At 44.7% G+C, this 26,761-nt stretch overlaps 1 long non-coding RNA gene across 3 annotated transcripts; it reads right to left on the bottom strand.

Moving 5' to 3' along the window:
• Positions 1-511: 511 nt before the first annotated feature.
• Positions 512-16,685, bottom strand: LOC118985667 (uncharacterized). 3 transcript variants are annotated; one of them, XR_005066167.1, is made up of 4 exons: positions 15,871-16,685; positions 12,105-12,356; positions 2,631-2,783; positions 512-2,040 (listed from the first exon to the last, which is right to left on the bottom strand). It is a non-coding gene; the product is annotated as an uncharacterized LOC118985667 (long non-coding RNA). The 3 variants fall into 3 exon arrangements; XR_005066168.1 differs by having other exon boundaries at positions 12,105-12,351; XR_005066166.1 differs by lacking the exon at positions 15,871-16,685 and having other exon boundaries at positions 513-2,040; positions 12,105-14,146.
• Between the last annotated feature and the right edge of the window lie 10,076 nt (positions 16,686-26,761).

Here is a 26,761-nt window from a genome sequence, read left to right as displayed (position 1 = left end):
AAAATTCCATATGTGGATCACAAATTCATATTTTAAAATGGTTTTACAGAATCCTAGCTCTTTCAGAGTCTCCTAACTATGAAAGCTGATTCGGCCCCTGAGTCCCCCAGACCACCAAAAGCCCCTGCATTTAGCGACGGCTTCCTTTAGAATCAGCAGGACATCGATGTTCAAGCAAAAGAATGTTTCCTGAGTTTTGATTTGTCAAGATCCTTTTGTTTCCTAATATTAGAACCTATCCGAAAGGAAATCCTTTTTATACCATCTCCCCCTCCAACCTGGCGCTGGGCTAACTCCTACTTATCTTTCAACACTCATTCCACATCACCACCTCTTAGAAGCCCTCCCTCCCTCCGTACTCTCTAGTGGCCCGAAGATGAGGTAGGTGCTCCTGTTCTGTGTCACCATTAGCCAGACTGTCGTCACTGGCTTGACTCTTTACCCCATTTCTATGAATTCCTTAAGGTCAGAGATTGTCCTTCATTTTTATATTTCTAATACTTAGTTCAGTGTCCAGAAACATAACAGAAATGTTTATGGAATAACTGTTTAATTGAACAATGGGTGAATAAAAATAATTCATTAGTTGACATTGTTATTTCAGAACTATTGGAAAGAGTAGCTTTTACACATGATTGTTACCTCCCAAAAGTTAGGTTACTTCACAGGACTGTGGGGGAAACCTTTCCTCACTAGAATCATCACATTCTGTTTACCGCAGTTCGACGTAGGGACTCCCCACTCCAGTCAGAGCGCCCTGGAAACGATGTTACTGAACACGGACTGCCATGCGGAAATTACACAGTAACCACTTACGTGTCTTTGTATATGGTAAACCAACTAAGCTGATGGCAGAAGGGATGTTACCAACAGACATAAGGCATTCATTGGGCGTGAGAAGGTGCCCACAGAAAAACTAACCTATTGTATTCGGGTATCATATAATTTATTGCTCAAACACTTTGAGAGTTAATGGGAGTGTTATAATATTTATTCTGGCTCAAAAAGCATAGAACAGACTGTTAAGAACAAATCAGGTAGTGTGTTAACCCTAATTATATTGAGCAAGAACCATTTTTCATGGCAAGTGGCCTGTGGTACAGACGGGATGGGTGGGATGACCCCACAGGTTGGCAGGATGGAAGGGACCCTCACACTGAGTGGAGGACCCGAGAGGTGGGACCAGCAATCGAGCATTCTGGCTCTCTCTCCCAGCAGCCCAGCTACACCCTTTAGAGCGAATAAAAGTTTCAGCAGGTCCCCTCCAGATGGAGCAACTGCATGGGCTCTGAGAACAGAAGTCCTATCACCTGCTCATCAGCTCATAAAAAAATGAGCAAACAAAAACCAGAGACGAATCGGCCCTGCCAGTTCCTGACTGTTGTCAGCTGCGGGGACGTTGCTTCTTTGACAAACACTTAATGAACCAACACCTGCCTCTGTGCTCCTTGTGTGCTGCTGGGCAGAGGCTGGGCACAGGGCTGAGCTGCAGGGCCACAGTTTGTTAATGCCACAGGCCCGTCATCGTTTTCACTTGTTCCTCCCAGCCTTGGAGAAAAACTGAAGCCTACGTTATGCATGCTTGACATAAGTGCTTTCAGTTAAAACCACTGCATGCACTAACATTATGTGCGTTTCAGAGATGAAGAAAGTGAGGCTTGGCGATATTTGGAGATCTGCCTGGAGAGAGATTCATGGAGGAGATTTCTGAGGCCCAGTCTGGGCCACTTCCAGTGTCCCATTGCAACACTTGCTTCATGGCGACAGCCTGAAGACGGCACTGCCTTCATTGGGTTTACATATAACCTTGAATCTCTCCAAAGAAATGAAGTGCCATGTCTGCTCGGCCTCCTGCAGGTGTGGTTACCTGGCACCACTCCTGAGGCCAGCTCTCTTTGGGTGAATGTGACTGTGCACCTGACAACCACAGCAAGGCCAGTGGCGGCCCGTGCTGCCTGAGAGCTCGGTGGATGCCGGCCGGCATTATTTAAGTTTTCACTCAAGATCTCCTTTAGGGTGACTTCTGAGCTCCTGAAGTGCCTGTTCAAGAAGATCAACAAATGGCCGAAGACAGATTTTCCAGCCAGAGGAAAGACTTATTACCTTAGCCCCGGTCTAATGAAAACAGAGGTGAAATACCAACCTGCACTAGATAAACAGCACACCAAGCCATCCATCACACTCAGCCACACTCGGCAGAACACCCTAACCGATGTCACCTGACTTCCCTGCTTCACTCAGACGGGTATGCACAGCATGACAGAGCTGGGACCTTTCCCCACCAGTTTCTGTCCCAGTAAAGACCTGGCCAGGAATCCTTTAAGCCAGGGGTCCCCAACTTCCAGCCCACGGATCGGTACCAGCCCAGGCCTGTTAGGAACCGCGTCACCCAGCAGGAGTTGAGCTTGAATGGAATGCACTTGAATCATCCCCAAACCATGTTCCCTGTACCCCTCTTCCCCTAACTCCACCCCCTGCCATCTGCAGAAAAATCCTCTTCCACGAAACTGGTCCCTGGTGCCAGAAAGGTTGGGGACTGCTGCTTTGGGCCATTCCCTTACCCAGTCTGAATTCCCTTTCCTGAGGGAATTCAGCGATAGCCTCTGAGGCCATTGCTCAACACTTTTCACCTGTATGCTCCACATCAGCGTTCCCCTTCAGGACACAGTTTCTGCACCGGGTCTACTAAGATCTCCAATGGCAACTGTTTCTCAGGGCCAAAGAGTTGTTAGCTGGCATGTCCATTCTTCCAGTATAAGCCTGCCCACCATATGACAGGCGCTCTGGGTACCGAGAGGCAAGGTCTTGTCCTTTAGGAGCTTAGTCCGGGAAAGATAGAAATCTTGCATGTGCATAGACATTATTTTGCTTTTTCATCTCTCTCTCATTCTGCCTTAACAATCTCACATACGGTAGAGAAAGTAAACCCACTTACAAGAAAAGGAAGCTCTAGGGGGTAGGTGGTGCATGAAATGGGTGAAGGGGGTCGAAAGGTAATTTCCAGATACAGAATCAGCCGTGGGGATGTAATGCACAGCATGCTGGCCATAGTCAACAATACTGTGGTGGATATTTGAACAGTGCTAAGAGGGTAGATCTCATCAGAAGAAAGAAATTATAACTGTGTGGTGATAAATGTTAACTAGAGCTATTGTGGTGATCCTTCCAAAATATATACATGTATCAAAACATGTACATCTGAAATTAATATAGTTATATGTCAGTTATACCATAAAATAGGGGAAGCTGTGACTTAGATGTGTGATATCACTCATAGATAGACGGAAATTAGAACCCTGAATATTTAATTAGACTTCAGTTTACCAACTTCAGGTCCATGATTTCCCCCTACTCTGTGAGGCTTCTTTGATGCTTTTCAGACTTTCTCTTTCCTTCCAAAAATGTAAAAATCACCTCTCAGAAAAATAAAATTAATTGTGGCTTTCACTGGCTGGTAGTTATGTTGACATCATGGACCCAAACCATGGAGTAAAATTCTCCAAGAAGGGACTATATTTACATCCCCTAGGACTGGGTTTTGCAAGATGCGCACCACTTGGGATGGCTCTGTGCTTGGCTGGGACTTTGCAGCAGTCAATGAAAGAGAGTGGCGTGCATTTCGTTCACAACGGCATTTCATGGAACACGTTCAAAGAGCTTTAGCACGTTGTAAAACTGTGTTGATGTCTATTGATCTCTGAAATAAGGAATCATAATAGAAACAAAATTTAATATTAAATACACTTGTGGAATGCTTATGATTTTATAAGCATGGAGCATATGGTATCTTGTTTAATACTTGCAGGAATCCCACGGTGTTTTAGTGAGCCCAATTACACAGATGAAGAAATAAGAGTGGCAAAGCTATTATTTGGACTGAAGTCTTCCAAGGACATTCAGAGACGGTCAGACTCTAGGTAACGCAGAAGAAACAGATGCATAAATGAGAACGCTGACTATCCACAGTGGAGGATACCCCTTTCCTGAGCACAGAATACTTTCTCGGTATCATGGTATCTGCGAAGCTCTGCCATTGCTCAGTAACCTACAAGGGGAGAGTGGAAGGTACTGAGAGTGTTCCACGCAGACCATGGTAAGGCCAGGCAGCACTTCGTGTCACACACACACACACACACACACACCCCTGATGACGGGAATGATTCCCCTCCTGGCCTCCATCACCACCTCTCTACACGGGCAGTTCCAGACAAATTGCCCCGCTCTGCCTCTCTGATCGCCTATTTTGATCCTGGTACACCTCATCTGCAGGCATATCCTTTCTTTAGTGTGGGCCATGATGTGTTCCCAGAGCAGGTATGTTTTGCAAATCAGTTCCTCGGGATGCTAATGAGTATGACTCTGGGGTGGGTGATGAAGTTTCCTATTGTAAAAAACAAAATGTGTGCCCTGGCCGAGTGGCTCAATTGTTTGGAGCGTCATCTTGTGCACCCAAAGGTGGCAGATTAGATCCCTGGCCAGGGCACATACCTAGGTTGCAGGTTTGATTCCCAGTCAGGGAGTGTACAGGAGGCAATGAACTGATGTCTCTCTCTCCCCCGCGCCCACCAAATAATAAACATATCCTTGGGTTAGGACTAAACAACAACAACAAAATGTTTAAGAGAAATGCAAATGTGAAAAGTGCAGCAGACACGGTGGCCATCAGACGGCCCCAGAGCGACTGGAGAAGCACCTTGCAGGCCCTGTCTCCCAAGGATGCTGTCCTCTGGAACCGCTTTTCCTAAAGGGTAATGAAACATGCTGTCTCCTTCAAAGGTGCACTTATTTACCTAGCTTATTGTGTAGAGGTCAATCACTTGCCCGTTTTCCAAGTTTCTGAGGGACACCTCACTGTCACCTCCAAGTACCATGGGTCATTTATTTATTTCCATTGCTTGTAACACACTTCATAGATGAGCACACTTTCAAGCAGTAAGTTCATTTTACTGGAACCGTGTCTAACACTATTAGCATCTCACACACTATGGCTGTTCCATAAATGTCAAATGATAAGAAGAGCTGGGATTTGGGACTTTTCTTCTGTGGTTGTGAATTCTGGAAGTAATCCAGCTGTCAAGCCAAAGACAAACGTCACCTGTGCAGTTTCGGATCCATCATGCGCATGAAGTGGAAAGATAAGGTTACACCCAGAGGTGCTGAGACATGGGAAAATGAACCAACCCAAGGGGCACGTCAATGAAAGCAGAACTCTGCCAAGCAGAGCTTATCAGCAAGGGACCTCAGACTTCCCAAATGGCTGTAGTTCAAGATCAAACCTGGGCAGCCCTTATCCATGGCTGAGAAGCACTCGAGACCCCGTTTGAAGCACCATCTGAACTTTGCTGGCACCGGCCCAAAGGCCTGCGCTGGACTTTGATCTTGTAGCCCTAAGTACCACAGGATTTGAGACTAAAATGAGGCCCGAGTACCTTCACAGTGACAAAGGTGGACATCAGAGGAAAGCGAGGCCGGCCCCAAACCCCAATCACACGCCAAGGACACCACACTATTGTCAAGAGGGACTCAGCACCTCACAACCTGTGCTTTGAGCCTCCGGCGGAACAGAGGCATCAGTATCTTCCTCAGAGATGTTCTGCCTTTTCCCCCGGCCCCTCCTGCTATGAAGTTCCCGTTCGGCAACAGCTCTGTGCGGGGATGTCTATCTCCCCAGTGAACGTACACTCCCTGGGGCGCGTCACATGCTGTGGCAGCTAGAGAACCGCTGGGTGGCCTACACGCTGGACAAACACTATGAAGACAGTTTTTCTTTGTTATGTGGAGCCGAAACTAAGCCCAAGTCTTGAAAAGCTGTTCTCGTGACCGGGGTTTGGCAATTTTGAAAAAAGATGTGGTATGGATCCAGCCCTTACTTCCTGTGTACCTTTTTCTTAGGAGGTTCTGTTCATGGAGTGGACAGCTGGCAGCCAAGTGTTGAGAGAAGGAAAGCCGGTGTGTGCTGTGCTGACGAAGCGCAGGGTGAGGGGAGCCCGCCAGTTGTGCTGAGTGACATTCCGCACCGTCGGCCTGGGCCAGATGTCCTGTGCACGGCGGCCTGTGTGGGTCTGCAGCTGCGGGGAGGCCTTTCAAAAAAGGGATTCCTCCTGTTTGCCCTCTCTTCCTGGTATGTCCGAAACTCTTTTCGCTGCGCGTGGGGTAACTGTGTACTTCATGAATGACAGTGCTGAGTGCTACCTGGTGAAACAGTTACTTGAAATGCTAATTTTACCACAGCAGCCAAAGAATAAGGGCCCTGAAGGACTGAATCAGAACAACGACCAAACCACAACTATTTTCTCTGCTGTTATTGTTAGATGATCGTGCACTGCCCTGCCTTTCTTATGAAGGGGGCATTAAAGCAAAACTCTTCGTTAACTGAGGTTGCCGACTCTCGCATCTTTCACCTCCACCCAGGACTCTCCAGCAAAGGCGTGAACTGGGGTCACACGTTCATCATGTCACATGTGACTCTGCATTTTGCACAAGACCCCTGGGGGTGTTTGATTGCACTGGTATCCTTTTAGTCAACAAGCTTAGGATATTGAACTTTGTTCCATATGTTGAATTACTAGCATTGTTTTAAATAATTAAAATTGTCATTTAAAGTAACTTTAAAAGCAGAAAACGACACAGCCTACTTCCTTTAGGTCTCCCAATCCAAAGTGCACACATTAAATACTAATAAACGGCAGGCCTACACCGGCTTATTCACGTGCATGACTGCTGCTCCTCCCTCACTGCCCTCCTCATGCGCCGGCTCCAGCCCACTGACCTCTGCGTGCCCCAGGGACACACCAGTCTGGGCCTGCGCACCTGCCCGTTCCTCAGTCCGCCTGCTCCTCCCCAGGATCTGCACAGCCCATCTGGGCACTTCCTCCGGGTTTTGCTCAAAGGTTCCCCTTACCGAGGCCTCCCCTCCTGTCCTATCTAAAGTCCACGCCCCCCCTCCCTGTACCCAGCACTTTCTGTCTTCCGTTCAGCCTTTATTTTTCTCCTAAGCATTTACTGGTAGACCATAAATATACACATACTATGTTTTATTTTCAGCTACTTTTAGTGTTTGCCTCTCCAAGCAGAATGTAAGGACAGAGAGTTTTTGTTTTGCTTCCTGTTTCAATAGGGCCTGGCACGTGGTGTTTAATAGGAATTTTTGAATGAATGAATAGGGCCAGGTTTTATGCTGGCCACTCATGACCAAGCCAATGGTTTCTCATTGCAAGAAGTTTATATATAGTCTCCTGGGAAAGACAGGTATGAAATATGGAATTAAAACAAAATATGCTTATTGCAGGGAGTTGTGAGAGCAAATGGCAGAGGAACCCAACCTGGTCTCCCTGGGAAGTGATGTCTCGGCTGAGTCCTGAACATATGTGATGGGCCGCAGACAAGACGGGACATGGCGAGTTCCAGGTGGATGAAGCTGGGTTGTGAAAAGTGAGAAGAGTACAGAGGTGCCATGAGGCGCGTAGTAGATCTCGCACGTGATCTACAGGAGATTCAGCAATGGGGGGCCTGGCCGGGAAAAACAAAATGATCTCAAACAGCATTCGAATCGGATTTGAGGGGAGCAAGGTGAAAAGGGAAAGTGAAGTAAACCTCCATGTGCACAGAGCGTCAAATCCATCCCTGTGAGATCTGGCTGACTCCGAACAAACAAAAAACAAGTCATCACAGAGGGTACAAATGACACTATTTCTTGGATCCGCCTAGTACTAGGGACAGACCGAACTCATTCCTGCCTTGGCCTTTTCACCCAGGACGTTGCCCTTACGGGAAATGTTCTTTTCATCCTCCCCAAGCCACCCGCCCTTCCTCAGTGTGGCTGCAGCCCACCCGTTCTGGGAACCTCCTCAGCAGCTCCTTCTGTCCGCCGATCCCTTCCTTTGATCTCCTACAGCACTAAGGTGCACGGCACACAATTAACGGCCTGCTTTCTTGAATAAACGGACACCTTGCTACCCGAGCAGAATGTCCTCTTATAGCAAACAAGGACCCCATGTCCCCCCTACCCTCTCCCTACCTACCTAGAAAAGGGATCAGAATGTATCAGGGTCTTCTGGAATGGACCGACCGATTTAGGTTCCGATTATCGAATATACTACAATGATACTTGGCAATCTTCAAAGGAGTCTTTACAGAGTCTTACTTTATATATGAGGACATCTAGGCGTATGCAGGTCAGCAGGGAAAGCCACGTGGAAGAACTAAACTTTAGAATTATTATCTGGCTATAATTAGAGTAAACTCAAGCAAAAAGTGAAAAGAAAAAAAGGAAAATCCCTGTAAAATGGCTGAGCACTTATGAAGAACAAAGACAGAACACCCAAAATTTAAAGGCAAATTTCCAATAAAGCCCCAAATTAGGCAATTGCCACAAGAATATGTAGTAGAACCTGAAAACTAAAATTCAGTGAAGTTTGGCCAACTGTATGAACAACTCCAAGCCTCAGTATGGTCAGTATTGACATCTAAGTAAGATCCACAGAAACAGCTCTATTTCTAGAGGAAGATGTCATTAGCATCTCTTTCTGCGGTCGTTATGGAGAACAATATGAACAGTTTCAATAATGATTACTTCATTCATGTATTTTCCCAGTGCTTTTTCATCAGTTCTCAAGGACCCCTGAATGGCTCAACATAAAATAGGGTCGTATCTCTTGACTCCAGTTCAAGAACCTCAGTACATTGCAGTAAACTATTTTTTGTGAAGTGAGTAAGAAAGATGATGTTTTACTGAGGCCTTATTGGGAAAAACAACAACGAATGGGCTTCTGCTGCTGGTTTCCATCAAGCAGTTTGTCAGGCTGTTACAATCCACTCAGACATAAAAGTTATCACGGGCTCTCTGTCGCCTGTGCCGTGCGGCACTGAGCCCGAGGTTATTTTGTTTATCAGCTACAATGTGATGGGGACACCAATCACACAGCTCTGGTTAGAGGGGTGCCAGCATTTCTGTTCTCGGTCCTTATATTCAAGAGTTTGTGAAACTAATCATGGAATGAATCTTGGCATATAAAAGCTACTTCCCAAATTTTTAAAAAATACAGATTTAAAAGTTCCATATGCTTTGCCATTCTTATGTTACTCATAGCCTCCACGAAATGTATCAGCAAATCCTTTCCTCTTCATTTCTTTTCTCTAAAAAATGTGTATTTCAAGGCTTTTGGGGTCTTTTTTTAACCTGCCTTGTCCATAAAGGTCATCACCTGGAATGAAAAGAATTAAGTCCTTTTGTGCTGTACAAAAATAGTTCCCCTCAGACCACTATGGGAGGAGGGAAGGTTGGCTAACATTGAAATCTCAAGTTTGAGTTCAGGACTGTCTTTTTTAGTGTAAATGAGATGCTAGTATGTACACTGTGCATTTAGATGCTCTCTTTATCTTCTTGAAAGATCTTTAAAATTTCAGGTACTGAACAAGCGTGAGATCAAAGATTCAATCTAGTTTTTTCCGTGCAACTCCAGTCACAGGGACGTACTGGCAGCCAACTGTGCTCCTGATGATGCCTTATGAATATTCACTCTAAGGCTACGAAGAGGCATGGCTGCCTCAGTTTTGTAAGTGAGGAAACCAAAAGTCGGACCAGTGAAGTGACTTGCCAGAGGTCACACAGTGAAGTGGGGACAAAAACCCAGGCCCAAGGGTAGAGGTTAAATTTGGGGGTTTCCATGTAATCATAACAGAGGTTGAGTCAAGCTAAAAAGAATCAGTACTTAAGTGGAACAAACTACTGCCAGTCGGGTAAACTCTAAGGGGCCTAATTCCGGACATACAGTAGATGTTTGAGTGACAACTACTAGGACTCCACAGGGCTGGGCTTGAAAAAAAAAATACAAGCGGCCCCTCCATTTAACATACTTGGTTTTACCCACACTGTGGAAATTGGGCAATTTCCCTAGTTGCCTTCAATTCATTCAAAAAGTTTACTGTGAGAGTTAACTGGTTATCGGGGCTAGCAGGAAGCACTGACTCAAAGCTATTGTGCGCTCTTGCTCTCAGAGGACCGCACCCCGGACCGGCCGACGCTGGCCCCAGCAGAGTGCGTTGCCTCCGGTGAGCATTCGATGTCCACGTAGCCTGACGTGGCATCAAACAGGTGCTAGTTATTACAGTTTCATTCTCATCAGATCTACTCCCAATATTTAGCAAAGTCCAGTGTTCATATTTTTCAAATGTAACTTTTCTTTCTCCTAATGTATAACTGTCATTGGAGGAGGAAGGGAAAAAACACAAGAGGAAGAAACAGGAGAAGGAGGGAGAAGAGAGATGTGATATATGTTAAAAGCATTTTTAAAACAATCAGTGGCCAAAGAAGATCTAAGATGCTCAGATTCCTAAAATCTGTTACCATCTTTCATCTTTTTCAATAGTGTGTCTATTTTTATCATAAACCCAGCAGGCAAAGACCAAGTCAGCATCACGGTTGGGCATGGAGCCTGCCGCAATATTGATGATATATCAACCATTATTATAAGTTGCCTTGTTATCATTATGTGAATGTTATTTTATAAACTTTAATAAGTTGCTTGAATATTTAAGATGAATGCTTTAGAAGTATAAATTCATACTCATGCCAAATATGTAGGACATATTTTCATAATTGTTCTTGTCTCTTGAGCCAGTAATAGTTTATAATCATCATAAAATTTAATTCTTAATTCCTTTTATCAGAAGGAAAATATGAATGGTTATTACCCAATTAAAATACTCCTGATGGTTTAAAGGTAGATATGGGGTTTGGGGGGTTTCACTGAAGACAATTTGAAAAGAACAGAGCAGCTGCGTGACTTCAAAGCACTTTTAAGTGCTCCGAGTTTGCGGAGATGCTCAGCTGTTCGGTACTGTTTCCAACTGTCTTGTTCTCATCTCTTCTGTGATGTAATCAAGGAAATATTGGAACATTTTCCCAGTGTGAAAGGTGCAGGAGAGTGTGACCAGGGATAGAATTTTCACTTGGTAACTATAGCATCTGTTCTTATGCTTTCACATACTTGGCTCAGAACTGCCAAGGTCAGGGACCGGGGAGATCACCGAGCACCTGAGATAAGTGCCTGTATCTGGGTCTCTCTCCTCGGCTGGACAGTGCCACTTGCTTTGTGAGCAAAACACGGGAGGTGTGCCCTTCAGGTGGAAGCTTTGAAGGTGATATGGTTTTTTTCCCTCGATGATTTCCATGCTACTAGCAAGAAAGCAACCCAGGAGGGCAGACTCAGCCACAGTGGCTACAATTTCTTCTAGATAAATTGGATGGATCAAAGTGATTAATATCCACAAAAAGAAAATGCCAAGTCATCCAAATTGCATTCCAATTCATTATAAAAGAATCACGTGCAGAATTTAGCTCCATACCCCTTCCTTTGGCATGCGCGATTTCTGTCTACTTTCTTTTCTATTTGATCATGATCTTATTTGATCGTGACCTCAAACCAAACCTGTGTTGAAATCTATTTTCATTTCCTCCCCATCATGTATCAGAATATTTTAATCTCATGAACACATGAGTCTAGTTCTCTGAAGAGGGCCCTCCCAAACTCATAAACTTCTAAATGTTTCCTTAATACTAAGATGAAAAACGGTCTTAGGGAGGAGTACCGTGAAGATGCCTAATTTGTGCCGAGGCTTTCAGACTATTAGTAAACCTCTTTGAAAGAGAAGCGTCTTTGCAGTGATCAGTTGGTGGATGGGCTAAAGGCTAAAATGCAAGTAGCTTTAATTTGCAGGATGTGTTAGTGTTGACAAAGAGGTTTGGCACATGTTGCATTATTTGGTAAAAATAAACACACTACAGTTCCCAGAAATAATTCACAGTTGTGACCTAACATACTGTTCATTTGCAAATGACATTTCCCTAGAAATAGGCAAGTTTTCACTAGCAATACTTAACTGTAGGATCCATGTCATAAAAAGTGATGAAATAGGACGCCCTCTTAAGTAAAAATTAAACAGGTTTGAAAAGCACATTGAAATGTGGCTCATCACCTCCATGGGTCTCAACCACCAGGGCGCGTCTGGCCTCAACGGTTGTGTTTTGCATGAGCATGCACTAGTTACTCTGGTTCTCAAAAGCTATGAATGTTGATATATGGCTCCTCCTCATGAAAACTTACCTCCTTGTGGCTTCCCCTAGGTGAGTGTACGGCTCCAGGCTCTTCTTGGAGGCTCTGACCTAGAGGAACGAAGCCTGGAGTACGGGATCTGCAGGCGCTGACTTGTAAGGCAAGTCCCACAGCTGCAGGTACCTCAGCCTTCAGTGAGCTGGGAAACTTGAGCCAGGAAACATGGAGTCACTAAGTCTTTCAAAGTAGGAACAGAGCCCCAACTTTTAAGGAGGCTATCCAAACAGGTGACAAACTGCTGGACTTCAAAGACAGGAAATCCCTTCAAACGTTAAATTGTATGGACACAAAATGACCTACATTCAGGAAAACGGGGAGCCAGGAATTCAGCGTTATGTTTGTTCCAGTTTAATGAACCGTGTTTTGTGGATATTAACTGGTCCTAAAGATTCCTACTCTAAGTAGATGGCAGACTTTTCCACCAGAAACCCACCTTTTCAAGATCTTACTTTGAAAAGTCACTGGAGTTCACACAGATTGAAGTTACTATGCACAGCCTTACTATGCACTGGCCTCTCGGGCCAGTTTTCACCCCTATAATTAGCCTGGTTTAAAATTGCAATTAAGGTGTGTAAAAAAACTCTATGAAAATATTTTAATGTCCTCCTGAACATCAAAACTAGGGGAAGGCATCCACCTACAGTGCAGCCTTGAAATATGAGCTGATGGATTGCTTCAGGTTTGAAAGACAGCCTGGAAGCTTCCCAGTATCACGGCAGAGAATTCCCCAACTGCTTTTTCCAGTTCAGAATGCAAAGTCTAGACGGATTTCTTGCCAGCCCTCAAAAGTGCTTGGGCTGTAACTGCAGCAGTTCAAAGCACGGGAGTGTGAGTACTAAATTCATGCCCAAGTCTCTCAGAATAAAAGGAGGGCTGGGGACAGGAATGGCTGAAGGGGGCAGATATATGGTGTCTGCCATGTTCTCACTGTAGGTCCTCAGCATTCAAAAGAATTGCTGAACAAATATGTAAGGGGAAGGAAATGGGTGTGAAAAGTCAACCCCATCTTAGAACACAAAAGTCCTTCCGTGTTAACATTTTCAAAAAGAAAAAAAAAATCCAAAAAGGGTTGAGATTGGAAAATTCCTGGGGAACCAAAAAACTGAACCTACATTCCACAATTTTATCAACTGAAGCCCCTCTGACCAAGGAGGCCAGCACTAACTCCGCTGCCCTGCTCACAAAGCTAGTCAACTTGTTTTGTATGAATAGCTATAAACTGTTTGCAAGTTTCCCAAATCAGGCACTCGGGATGAATTATGAATGGAATTAGCCAGCTTGACTTGGAATTTCCTCACTTTTACTGGTCTTTAAACAAGATTTTTATACATTCATATGTAATCAATGGGACCAACACATGAAATGGCTCTTAACATAAAACACTCTGTTTTAGAGCGATTTTGCAGTTAAGGAAACTTAAATATGAACTTCTAATGTGGAAAAGGTAGTTTTTACATACTGCTTTAAAACTGATCTGGAAAACTGATGAGCTGGCCACAAGATTTCTGTCAGAAAGTGAAATGAAGTTTGTATTTTAAAATACCATTTTAAATGCTGGCTTCTTTCATGAAGCCAACCTGCTTTTCATATCCTTATTCTTAATCACCTTAAAAATACATAAATTTGGTATCTGGTTATTAAGTCGCAGGGTAGAATAATTTAGATATTCGTAAATACAGAGAGCACTAGGAAATCCTTTTTTAGTGAAAAACCACCTTTAAAATGACCATTCAAACCAGTGAATGCTACAAATACACCTTCTGATTTAATTTTGGCTATTAGCTGTTTCACACTTCAATACACGTTCTTCCAAGTAAAACTTTCACTGTCTTAAAATGTCCCTTAAACAGTCATGTCCAAATTGATTCCACTAGCAGTTTGTGTGCACAAAAACTATATGATGAGGATCAATGTCAAGTTTTGGGAGAGAAAAACGGATTGTTTTTTTACTCTTACAAGGTTCATGTTCAAATTTGTCCCATGTAAATATAAAAGATTAAAATAAAATATTTCTCAACTGTTTATGCAGGAAGAAAACATGACCAATTCCAATAATGCTTTTCTCATACAGCTAACACAACAACATATTTGGAACATTTAACATTTAAAAGAAAGGTACTAATTAAAGTACACATAAAAATTTCAAAGTGTGAAAAGCAGTTGGAAAAAATACTTTTCAGTCACTTAGAATAAATTACTTACACATTTTAATGGTCTTGTAGATTTCAGTAGTAAAAGGTTTTTACAAACTTCTCTTTGCCTCCTCAAACACTTAAAGGGTGGAGAATGTTCTTTTTTCTTTATAGCACATTCAAAAGTATCCACTGTCTTGACAGACAGTTATTATGGTAATAATTTTTTAGCATTTATATAGAATGGGAAATAGTCTCTGATTCTGTTTAAGGGAGAAAACAGTGTGGGAGAACCCCTTTAAAACACAATTTCATATTCACTTAAAATGTATTAATCCCTAAGTTTCTTTACAAAATCCTTTGATATTGCAACGTTATATAGACTGCGTTTATAGGTTTGGAAATCCTCTTCCCTACACTAAACTCCCTGAATAAGGTTGTACTACTCTTGTTCAAAAAATTTGAAATTACCTGAAGAGAGTTAAAAATCCTAGTCATGGTGTTATTTTAAAATAGTTGGGCGAGTATTTTTTTTCTGAAGGACAGACGCACTTCAGTTGACATGTAAACAGAACAGAATAATACAAGTATAAAGATTTCTCTTGAGCTTTGTAAATCAGTGGAGAAATGTTTATCATAAAATTTTAAATACAAAACTTTTGAGGAAATTCATGTAGTAATTCATCTGCTTCCGCAGTCTTACAAACTTGCGCGCCCGCGTCACTTTCAAAGCAACCCCGGCCCACCACATTCACCACGGCCATCTGCAGGACAGGCAGGCAGTCTGGACTTGCCCCCAGCAGGCACACTGCGTTAAAAAGGAATTTTATACCCATTCCTTTTAATTCTGTTTTTATTAGTTTTCAAAGTCTTTGATAGGAAATGTCAAGCCACATTTAAATGGACTTGTTCAGCTTTTTAAAAAACTTTAATGCTCCAGGCTAGGCTATTTCAAATTCAATACTTTGCAAGTGACAACAAACAGGGTTTTTCAAAAAATTGTTAAAGAACACTTTTGTTTTCACATAACATAACAAAAAATCTAAAACATGGGGCTATAATTCCCACTAAAAATTAATTATATTTAATTTAGGTTAGAAGTGTCAGGTGAACATTGCTTAGCGAATTATTCTTGGGCAGTCTATTTGCCTCGAACATTACATTGCCGCACAAACACCAAATGCTCTTGCCAGTAGGAGAATTAAAAATATAAGGAATCCTCATGCCAGTGACCTGTGCAAGCCTCTCTAGGAAACTGGAGGATCTTATGCGATAACTTTAAATGACCTCTTCCTGACTTTAGCAACAGGTTTACTGAAAAATATTTACTTTCTAGCAAAATGTGGCTAATTCTTAAATACAGCTAAAAACCTTGGACGTCCCTAAGGAGAAATGGAGCCACGCATTGTGCCACTGCTCAATTATTCCTTATTTCACTAACTTCCAACTGACCACTAGTATGGAGTTCTCAGATGGCAGCGTTTCCATCATTTTGGAAATGCAAACAAGACGTGGCCCGTTGATTATCTGCAGCTAGAAAGCCCCCATCTTTTATTAGGTACCCTCACCGACATCTTTCTCCCTAGAAGTCATACTTTTCAGATCTCGCACCCCTCTTTACAAACCTGTGCGGGGCTTTCGGGGGGAGGGGGAGGCAAGACTTTGGTGGGAGCGGCTTCTTTTCAGCAAAGCCGGAGCTGACTGCAAAGGCGTGGGCTGCGTGGTCGAACAGTTTCCTGCCGATTCCAGATTCCACTCGGAGCAGCGTGGAGAGGAAGTCCAACTTCTTTTCCAGGCGGAGCTTCCACGTTGGACTTGGGGGGCTGCCCGGCTGTGGGTCCCGGCAGGGGCGGAGGAGGAGAGCTAACCGGGTGCCCGTCCGCCTGTGCGCCCGGGTATACGCCCGGGGCCGGCGGCTCAGCGCGGCCGGGAAGGCGGCCGAGCGGGGTCCCGGGAGCCGCGGGCTCCTGTAACCACCGACAAGGGTCTGAGCAGGGGGACCTCTATCGTTCCCAACCCCGCGGGCTCCGACTCAAGGGATGCACTTGAACCCGCTTCGAGGCGAGCAACACGAGCGCTCTGAGCGCACCCGCGCCCCAGGAGGAGCCGGACTCCGGCCTGCGACGCTCCTGGGCCTCCGGTGGCGGAGCGGCCGTGCCCTGGAGCTCGTTGGGGGCCACACCCTGTCCCCGGGGGTAGCTCCGTCGGAGCAGCGCACCCCATTCCAGCACCCACGGTCTCCAAAACTGGGGACCGAGGGCCGTCTCCAGCAAAGCCTTACACTTCATTTTCCGATTTGGAGAGAATGTTACAGGAGAGAGGGGAAAAAAGAAAAAGAAAGACAGAAAAAAAAAAAACCCAACCCAGAATTGTAAATACGATTTTCAGGAGGGCAAGGGCAAGGCGAGAGCGCGCGGCGGCGGGCGGCGCGGCCGCGCGGCGGCCCGGCGGGGATTCCCGGTCTCGCAGCGCACCCTAGTGGACGCCCTTCTCCGGCCCGCTCCCCGCCGCGCTCGCGCCTCTCCCCAGTTCGTTCCAATCTGCAATATATTATTTCTTCCGAAGTATTGACAATCAATGTGTGAGACTCCAGTAACCCCGGAGCTCTCGTCTGTAATCTGCACGTTTATTCCCATTTGGGGAGAAAAATCTGAATTAAATCCCCGTGACCCAGATTGGGTTACCGTGTCATTTTTCCCTGGATCCTCTTTTAAATCCACTCCACACTGCTTCTCTGTCTATTACATGCTAATTTAATTTTACTGTGGACGATATTTTCAGCATTTGCTGAGGACAGTAAATTTTGTAGTTTATGTTATTTCACTTTTTATGACTTTTTAACACTTAATAAAATTTTATTAGAGCACTTTTGTGTTTACAAGGCCACAAAACTCTTGGCAGGTTGTCAGAAGTCCTTTTTATTATGATCCTACTGATATACTGCGAGTAATGAAATAATCATGTCCAGAAATGTATCAAAGGCCAGAGGGATTATCCCACTTAATAGCTCCACAGATGCGCCCAGAAGAATGTGGACGCGCGGCAGGACGGGCTGAGAGGCGGGCGGCGGGAGGAAGAGGCAGCCCCCGCTCCTTTCTTTACCATTTCGTTTGCTTTCCTAAAAGGCTACATGCAGGGTCATGTGACTTTCCGCGGTCTCAATAAAAAAAAGAATTTATTCTATTGCAAAATGTGCTTTCTTTTTATTCTCCTTGTGTGGGCATTAAAGACTGTTCTAGTGGCAGTGGGGCTGGCTCAGCATATCCGTGTCAGTCACTTTCTTCTCTATTCTAAGTGTACTTTTGTGGCATTTAAGCAGCGGATGGCGACACTGGTGTTGATCAGTGCGGCTTCTACAGCCCACACCCGAGCGAAGGCACTGGGAGGGAACCAGGAAGGCATAAGGGGTTTGAAGGTCCTTCCCCTTCTGCCAAGAAGCACCTTCTGCTCCTGCTTTTTATTTTGTTTTGCAAAACGGGGAATAGTGACTTCAGGACTCTGCTTTCTGCCCTGTGCCAACGAACTGCAGTACGCTGCTTTTATTTAATTTTAATTTTTATTTTTTGGTAAGACTTGCTATGAGGACTGAGCTATTGCAGCTTTTTAAAAAGAAGTATTTCCTTTTTTAAAAAAAAATATGTGATCATTTAACACACTGGTGTTAAGTTCATTCTTGCAGCAAAAGAAGGCCATTGTGCTTCCTGACCCAGAGAGCAAGGTGGGTGGCTTTGTTTTATAATTGAATTTCTGTCTCCAGCATCATGTTTCTCTTTCTCTGCTATTTCCTAAAGAGTGTGCCAAAGTGATCAAAGAGATGAGGAATGAAATCATAAATGGAGTTATTTTGAAATGACTGTTGCTCCATCCAGAGCACGTGTTCTAAACTTTGGCTTTGAGCGATTTTGGAAATGTTTTGTGTGTGTGTGTGTGTGTGTGTGTGTGTGTGTGTGTGTTATGTTCCCACACATCACATTCAGATTCTGCAGTCTGTCGTCGTTTCAAACCACCCCTGGGAAGCGCACTGCTCCCCCCGGACTGCTTCCATCAACCATGTGTGTGCTCTTCCGCTGAGTGCGTGCAGCTAGCTGCTCATGAGGGCTCTTTGATTTTGACTTCCAGGGAGCAATTCTGTTCTTTGGATGTCGTTTGCTTACCATGGATAAAACTTAGTGCCCAGTCCGATAATCCGAGTGTGTGCAGGACGGTCTGGGCCCTACAAAGGGCACAGGAAGGGCAGCACCCATCCCTGCAGGGAAGTGTGTGTCCTGAGACGATGTGGGCGGCCATTTCTCTCCTTTTACAGTGTTTCCCATTGTGACTATGAGGCCATTTTTCTGTTTCCCTCCTTTTCAATTGCTGTCTCTAACCCAGCTGAAGAAGCAGGGAAGAAAGAGAGGTTGGGGTCTGTGTAAGCATGCTTCCTCCCTTCTGGCTCTTCCTGACAGGTCGAATTCTTTCCTTCCACAAGAGACACAGGGCTGGACAGACGGGTGCGTTCAGGTCTCAGCCCTCCACATTTCAGAACATTTTTACATAGGGAAATGTATGCTCAAGAGCAGAAATCAAGAGGAGCATATTAATTTTAATTCTTCTACCAGGTGATAGTTTTAGAAGCAATTTGTGTTGGGGACAATGTAAATCATACTTCAAAAACTATAGCAGCCTTCGAGTTAGACATCTGTTTTCTTAGGTTATGAAGTAAACCTCCCTTAAGGTACAGGTTTTTAATGTGTCAAAGTATGTTTGTCTTTTTCATTCAAAACAGCGAGATTGCCTTAAATATGATAACTGATGACCCACTGCTTGGAGGGCCTAACTAGTGTCCATGAGGATTTTACAGCCCCTTCTGAAGTGTTCAGTGCTGAAAGGAAAGGAAAGAGTGAAGTCTCAGTCTTGCATTTCAGGAAAAGAGGATTAAACAAACAAAGCCAGAAACCTGACACGGTCTCCTCACGTGACCAAGTGGTGTCCAAAAGCAGTAGCATAAGGTTCTGAGGACAGACCCTAGAAATCACTTTGTTTGGTTCTGACCCAATGCTGCTACATAGTACTTGTGTGACCACAAACAAGTTCTTTAACTTCTCTGTGCTTAGTTTCTTCATCTGTAAAATGGGCCAATGCTAGTACCTCCCTCCTCATTCTATTGAAGGGTTAATAGAGTTGATTTATATGAAATGCTTGAACAAATGCGGGAATGCTACATAAAACAAGCCCGAGGAAGACTGACATGCCCATCACTCAGCACGAGTCCGACACAGAGTAGCTGTCAATAAGTATTTGTTGGATGAGAGCTGCATGTCGTTTGACTGCCTGGTTGGTTGGTGAGGCACCAGCCATGGTGCAGTAACCAAGGCTGTGCCTCAGCTCCAGATCTGGACCTGGCTCAGGATGGACAGCACTCCAGGAAAAGCTGTGTCGGACTTCCCTTTCTTTTATGAGTTCGTGTGTTGTTTCTCAATCAGCAATTGGGTTATAAAGTTTCTGAGGGAAAGAGAGAGTTCAAATTTGGGGGGTGGGTTTTTCATACTCAGCACAGTGCTTTGTACAGAGGTAACAGATGATTGATAAAAGAATCTAATGCACCAATATATATCAAAGCGCTCTGTATTGTCACCTATTATTCGGTAAACGTGGTTGCAGGCATTATGCTAAGTTATTTGTTACATTGTTTCACTTTATTCTCCCACTGACCCTCTTACAGGTGGTTATCATGATCCTTTTTTTACAGTTAAGGAATACCAGTCTTAGAGATGTCAAGTGACTTTGCCAAGGTCACTCAGATAGTGAAGGACAGATCTGGAAGTTTAACCCAGTCCTATGTAAAGTCCCTGTGCAATTACTCAACCACTATTCTGTACTGCCTGCCAATCTGTTTGGCTTTATAGAGCCCCTAATCAATTTGATCACTTATAATTATTGTATAAACTATGAAGAAAATGGGAATGATTAAGACTGAGACCCAGGCCTATTATTCTTGAATCATCTATGTCTTGTGCAGTGGTTTGAATGCTGAGCTCAGGAGACGCCTGCCTTCCTGGGGCTGTGACTGTCCTCAGCTTATTCCACAACTGCAAGTTGATATTTGAAAAGAGTCAGAGAAAAAAATCAAGGTTAGTTTTCCCCGTTTTGGAGAAATGAGATCAAGCTGAATTTACCTGAACTGGTGTCAAAACAAGTGGACAGAGTTGTATAGCAAAAAAGATTAAGAAAACAGAACTCAGGCAAACGGGTAGCAGAGCAGTTTGTTCTTTTCACCAAAAGTTCTTCATGGATTTTAACAATATTGATTCTCCTAAGATAGCCATGGGGGTGTCCTGACCATTTCAGGGAACAAAGAGCAACCTGAAACAATGAGGAAAGCTTTGATCCAAATGCAAGGTCATTTAATGAGCAAGCAAGGGGTAATGGGAAGTGCTCTGCTTTAACCACATGAGTAATTCTGCACCCTTGGAACAAAATACACAGCACCCCGAAAGAGGACATCAAAGAGCCTGTGAGTTGTTCTGGGAAGCAGTCAACACCCCCTTAGTAAAAACCCGTGCAAGGACAGGTGTCAGAGTGGATGACGGAAAGATGGAAGCCAATGGCAGCTGGCTGGGAAAGCCTTACTTTCTTTCAGAAGAAAAAGCTCCACCATGGGTTTAGTGAGATTCCACCAGCACCAAAATAGTTAGAATTAATCTTGTGATTCTATGCCTGTAATTTCTAGGAGTCGGGGAGGGAAGTGGGATGAAATGAAGGAGGCCTTCAAGGGACTTGGGCCTCCACAGGGACCAAGCTCACTGCATGACTAGAGAGGCAGCAAAGTCTCTGAGCCCAAGTCCGCTGCTGGGGAGGCACGGGCAGTACCAGGCGTCTGCAGTTTTACTGGAGACCAGCTCTGGTTTTAGCAGTGTTCTGAGCACGTGACCAACTCAGGGAACTGAATTCATCTCTCTCTCTCTGTTTTCTTTTTTGAAAGAGACAAGTAATCACAAGTTGAACTTACATTTATAGGGTGTTTGAAATTAAAGCTATATTTAGAGTTGGTTTTGAGCTGTTCACATGAAGCCCGAATACTTCTTTTTAAAAAGATGAGTAACTCACTGTGTCTTGATGAATATTTGATAAGAACAAAAGAAAACTAAAAGAGCAACATTAGCTACTAAATTTAATCCCAGTCAACTGAAAATGTAGTACTCCATGAAATAAAACTGAGGTTGGAAATCTCTAGAAAGAACACTGAGAGAGCTGATGCTCATGCCATATCTCAGCAGACAGAATTTCAAACCATCAAAATTTTTAAGGACCTCGAGTCATTTTCTTCAAATCGGACTTGCCTTTCTTTCTACATTGGCGAATTTGCCGAGTTAACGTTTATTGCTGTAACAGGTTTTGAAGGATAGTGGTGTACCTTTTTAAAAGATGTCTGAGTACTTTTTGATTATTTGATGGGAAAAATGTGTGCTTTTTTTCCTTTTATGTGTCTTTCAAGCCAGTTGCTTGGATATAAATAAAATCTTGAAAAAATGTATTCGCCCTTTTTAAGCTGAGAAAACACATTCTGATTCATGAAACTCACCAGCAATTGCTGGAAGCACGAATGAATGAAGTGGTTCTCAGCTCTAAGCCACTCAGCTGGCCTGTGGATCAGACCTTATTCCTAAAGTTTCAGAATCTAGAATTAAGGCCATGAACAGCCATGCCAAAATGCAAGCCCTGAGTGAGGCAACAAAGCAGTGAGCAGGGGCAGGCTCCCAAGGACAGGAAGCCACTGGAATCTGGTTGCTAGGAGACACTCCTCTTTCCCTGGCGGCAGGAAGATGTCCTTGAGCATGGCTTCCCCTGTGGTTGGCTTTGGACAAGCGGTGAATCAGTCTGTCCTCGCTGGTGCTGCCCTCCCAAAAGGGTCAACCCGCCCACAGTGCAGGTGACAAAGGGCAGTGGTGAGTTCCATTTCCTCAGAAAGTTTCTCACACAGACCCGACTTTCCGATGCACTCTTCTGAAATCAATCAGCATTTTATAGGTCTACTCTGGGTTATGAAGATATGGAAAACATGGCTGCCCGTGCAGTGTTTCCACCTGTGAGAATTTCACAAAATAAAATTACACACTAAATTATATGAAACAGCCGACAAGTGCTGTAGGGGAAAGAGAAATAGGATAATTAGTTGACAGGAATTGAAAGAGATTTCACAGAGGAGAGGGGCCTGGAGCCAGGAGGATGTGCGCGGTCCCTATTGCACACCAGGCCGACTGTGGAGAGCTCTCAGAGTGCCCTCGTGAGCAGCCAGCTTGTCCTTTGCGCTCACAGAAGCATCCCCAGCACCTGGGACAGGGCTCGGCTAAGCGGATTTGCTCAGTGAACGCATGTGGAAGAAGGAAGGTGCTGGAACATGGGTGGTGGGAGCTTGCGGGGCATCTCAGTGTTCTAGGGAAAAGCCCATTGAAAGGATGTCAGATAGAGAAGGCTAGTCCTATAGTGTCAGAGTGTTGGTGTCGGGCAGGGGTGAGAAATGGGGTTGGTCGGTAAGGGGTAACCCGTTAGGAAGGCTCTTCAGCACCACACAGAAAACGGCTTAAAGAGTGAGGATGCTCCTCTGAAACTTGGAGCTGGTAGATATGAACATTGTAGGGTTTACAAATGCTCTTTCAAATGCATTGTTTCTTAAATATGTGCAGTTCATTATATTCACTGAAAGCTTAATGCTAATGAAGAAAATACATGAGCTCATTGGGTGTTCAATACTTGGGGAAATCCAGTCTATCAGCATCGCATGTTTACAGATGAGGAAACCGAGACACAGAGGTCACTCCTCTCAGATGACAAGCCAAGGCTTTTAGGTCTTCTGCCTGCACACACCTCCTGGGCTCCTGTGCGAAAGCAGCCCCTGCAGAGGAACAAGGGGGAAGGCCAGCCTGGGGACAGGCAGCTGGGGGGCAGCAGCACAGGGGTCTTTGTGGTGTTATCCCTGTGCTGGCCACCGGGTTGAAGAGGAAGACAGCAGGGCAGTTTTCTCTCTCCCCTCCCTCTGCTCCACCTTCCTTGCCTTTCCTCCCCATCAGCGCCCCCCTGCCAGCATCTCTGACCTCTGCAGGACATTCCTGCTAAACGTCCTGCATGTGGGCTTCTCCACGGCCACACTGCTATAGGGCGAGCTCTGGGGGAACACTGTACTATCTCGGAAATGAAAGGATGATGCCTCTCCCCTAGTTTTATTGAAATATAATTAACTTATAACATTGTGTAAGTTTAAACGTATACAACAAAATGCTTCGGTAATTGCATATATTGCAGAAAGTTCAGAACAGTAAGATTAGTTAACATTCATCACCTCACATAGTTACAATCTTTTTCCTTATGGTGAGAACTTTCAAGATCCTCTCTCAGCAGCTTTCCAGTATACATTACAGTGTTGTTAACTACAGTCACCACGCTGTGCATTACATCTCTGAAACTTGTAACTGCAAGTTTGCACCTTTCAACCGTCCTCACCTAATTCTTCCACCTGCCATCCCCTGCCTCTGTTAACCACAGTGCCGATCTCTGTGTCTGTGAGTTTGTTTTTTTTTAGATTCCACACACAAGTGAGATCATACAGTATTTGTCTTCTCTGTCTGACTTATGTCACTTAGCATAATGCCCTTAAGAGCAACGCCTCTGGGATCTGAAGCATCATATCTGTGGCACATCTTGGAGAGGTCTGATGTAAAAGAGAACACACAAAAAAACAGGATTTAGAGCCCATAAACTCTTGCTAACATTTGGACCACATATGTGAATGTTGCACTTAAATATACATTTAAAAGATCATGACCATGGGCTTCTAGACCTGGTTTTGAAAATATCCACCCAGCAGTCTACATGTGTCAGCAAGAATCATCCAGATTTTGAATTGACTATTACTTGGCCTCAGATATAAGCAACTAGACCACATGAGAGAAGCAGTATAGTCCTGTGGGTTTTGGGAGACAGATGACCAAAGCTGGAATCCTCTTTGAGCCTCAGTTTCTTCATCTGTAAAATGGGAACAAACCCTATCGAACAGGCAGTGGCAATGAAGTAACAAAATGACTAAGGAATTGAGCACAGTGCCAGCCTTACAGGGAGCCATCACCGTGAATGGTGGCCACCGCTGGCAGCAGCAGCTCAGCGCCTTTATCGGCTGTGCCATTGAAAACTCTCGGTCCGGCCCACGGCACTAGAGGAAAGCAGCCTTGCTTTCTTTAGCTTTTGGACTCTGCTGGCGTGGAAGATGATACCCTAGTGCAATATTTTTTTCCTTACAGAGTCCTCTGGAAGCTAATTTTTTATCCTATCAACTTGCTCCCATGGAGCTTTTCAGCTAGTGACATGGAAGAGTTTCTTGGGAAATGTTTGTTGAGTGAAGGTACAAAATCAATGGCGCCATGTCCAAAAGAGGTTAACTTTCTTCCACTGATTCCAATGAGGACTCGTTTTCTGTGCAGGGAGGTGTCTGGGAAGCTGTGCTAACAAGCAGGAGTGATGGGGCGCAGGTACATCTGTGGGGTCAGGCCTCTTGCCCCAATCATTCAGAAATCTTTTTTCATTATACTACAGAGAAGCCAGCCTGAAAAGGAAAATTCAGTTAACTGGCTCTTTTATGGAAAACGTCCAGGTTGGCAGGATCTTTTCCCTCCTTTTACCTCCCCAGTGGCCTGGCTGAATTGACTCACCGTTTCCAGCCAGCCGGCTGCTGTACCTGACAGTTCCTCGACAGAGCCCGCAGCCCAATGCCCCATTGGTCCCCAGAGAGGTCAGACAACTGCTCTGGAAAGAGTAGGCGTGACTGTCTCCGGTTCCTCCTCGGAGCCTTACTGGTTCTGATAGTCACCTGTGCCTGAGCTCCGGGTTGCCTCATCAGTGCAGACAAGGTGAAGGACACTAGTGTCGAGCAGTTGAACACACGGCAAGTGGGAATAGGATTAGAAAACCCAGCAAGGATAGCGAGAAACCTGTCAGAATAAAAGGCAGTTTGGGGCCAGCAAGACACAGGCCTTCCTGAGGGGCTTTATCCCAATAACTGGGAACAGGGGGTTTCTTCGTAATTATAGAGTCAGACATGTGCACACGTTTTTAGTATTCTGGTTATACTCTGAAGGTAACACACATTTTTTAGGTATTCGGCCTATATTTTCCCATATTAACAGAACCATTTCTCAGATTCTACCAAGACTGCTAGTGCCAATGGTAACCATGAATGGGCGCTAAGATCCTGGGAGCCTCTCTGAACCCAAGCCGCTCCATCATCCGAAGCTCTGGTTGCCACGCCCACACCTGGGTCCAGGCCCATGCTGAGGCCAGTCACTGCCGCTGGATTTGTCCTAAGCCACCTCACCCGGAGACCTGGTGCTCCATTTCTTTGAGTGAGCTCGGCCCAAGGGTGTCATTCCAAAGGAATGTCAGACCTGTGTCTGAGAAACACTCTTTAAACATCAATTTTTCCTCCATCCATGCATCCATCTCTTCAACAAATATCTTCAGAGTCTATATTCCAAAAGGTGAATACTTTGTGTGTCTGCTTGAATCTCAAAAGCAGCCTGTGTGGCATAGGGTAACCCTCGAAGGAATAATCGTTCAGTAGATGAATGAACAGTTATCAAACGCCCACCATATGTTGGAACTGGGAGTGTCCATAGGACAAAGCATAGCTCCTGCCTTCTTGACGTTCACCATTCTTTCTCAGGGTGTTTTTGGATCCCACCAGAAAAACAGACTTCAAGGCTGCTAAGGCCCTTTTTGTATTCCATTGACTGGCTGTTTCAGTCATTGACAGTGTGATACACTAAACAAATGCAAAGTTCCTTCGGAGACAAGTGAGAGGGAAAATCAGCTTCACTTCAGGCAGATTCTCACCATTTCTTCCTAAAGTGCACAGCACCTCCAGTCACTAACGGCTGTAGGAGCCCTGGGGGACACCATTCTTAATGACTGCACTGTTTCCTACAGGTCTTGTTAGTTCCGAAAACCATCTGTAAAAAGTTATTGTATTTGGCTTTCTTGAGCCATATTTTTAAAGCAAGACATTTAATTAGTGCTTGTCACGATGTTGCGAGTGCTTTGGCCACTTGTCCCGCCCCGGCTGCTTCTTCCTGGTCAGCACACTTTCTGGAGCCTTGTTTCCAGAAAAGGGCGTAAGACGCGTCTCTGTTTGGAGAACGGCTGTGTGTCCGCACAGAGAAGTCTCTGATGGAGGCGAAGAGAAGGCCAGACCGGCTGTGCAGAAGGGGCCTCTGTGTTCACAGCAGAGACTGCGATAGGCCTCTGGTTTGGCATTTTCGCTGAGAAGGCCGAGACCTCAAAATGGGCTTGGGACAATGACCATGGGAAGGCACACTGCAGCCCAAGAGAAGAATATCGCAAAGTGAAAATGTATGTGAAGCATGAAATCCAAATACCTCTGCAAAAACTTGGTAAAAAGGAGTTTGCTAGAAAAGATGTCATTTTTAGTTACTCTAAGAGGTACTATGAACACTGCAAACTAGTTCGGAGCACTGAAAAACCCACTGGCCC

Source organism: Sturnira hondurensis, unplaced genomic scaffold, assembly GCF_014824575.4.
Source record: "Sturnira hondurensis isolate 20B ecotype Veracruz unplaced genomic scaffold, ASM1482457v3 Scaffold0004136, whole genome shotgun sequence".
NCBI classification, from domain to species: domain Eukaryota; kingdom Metazoa; phylum Chordata; class Mammalia; order Chiroptera; family Phyllostomidae; genus Sturnira; species Sturnira hondurensis.
The sequence above is the reverse complement of the archived record's forward strand: the minus strand, read 5'-3'. Positions and strand labels throughout refer to the sequence as shown.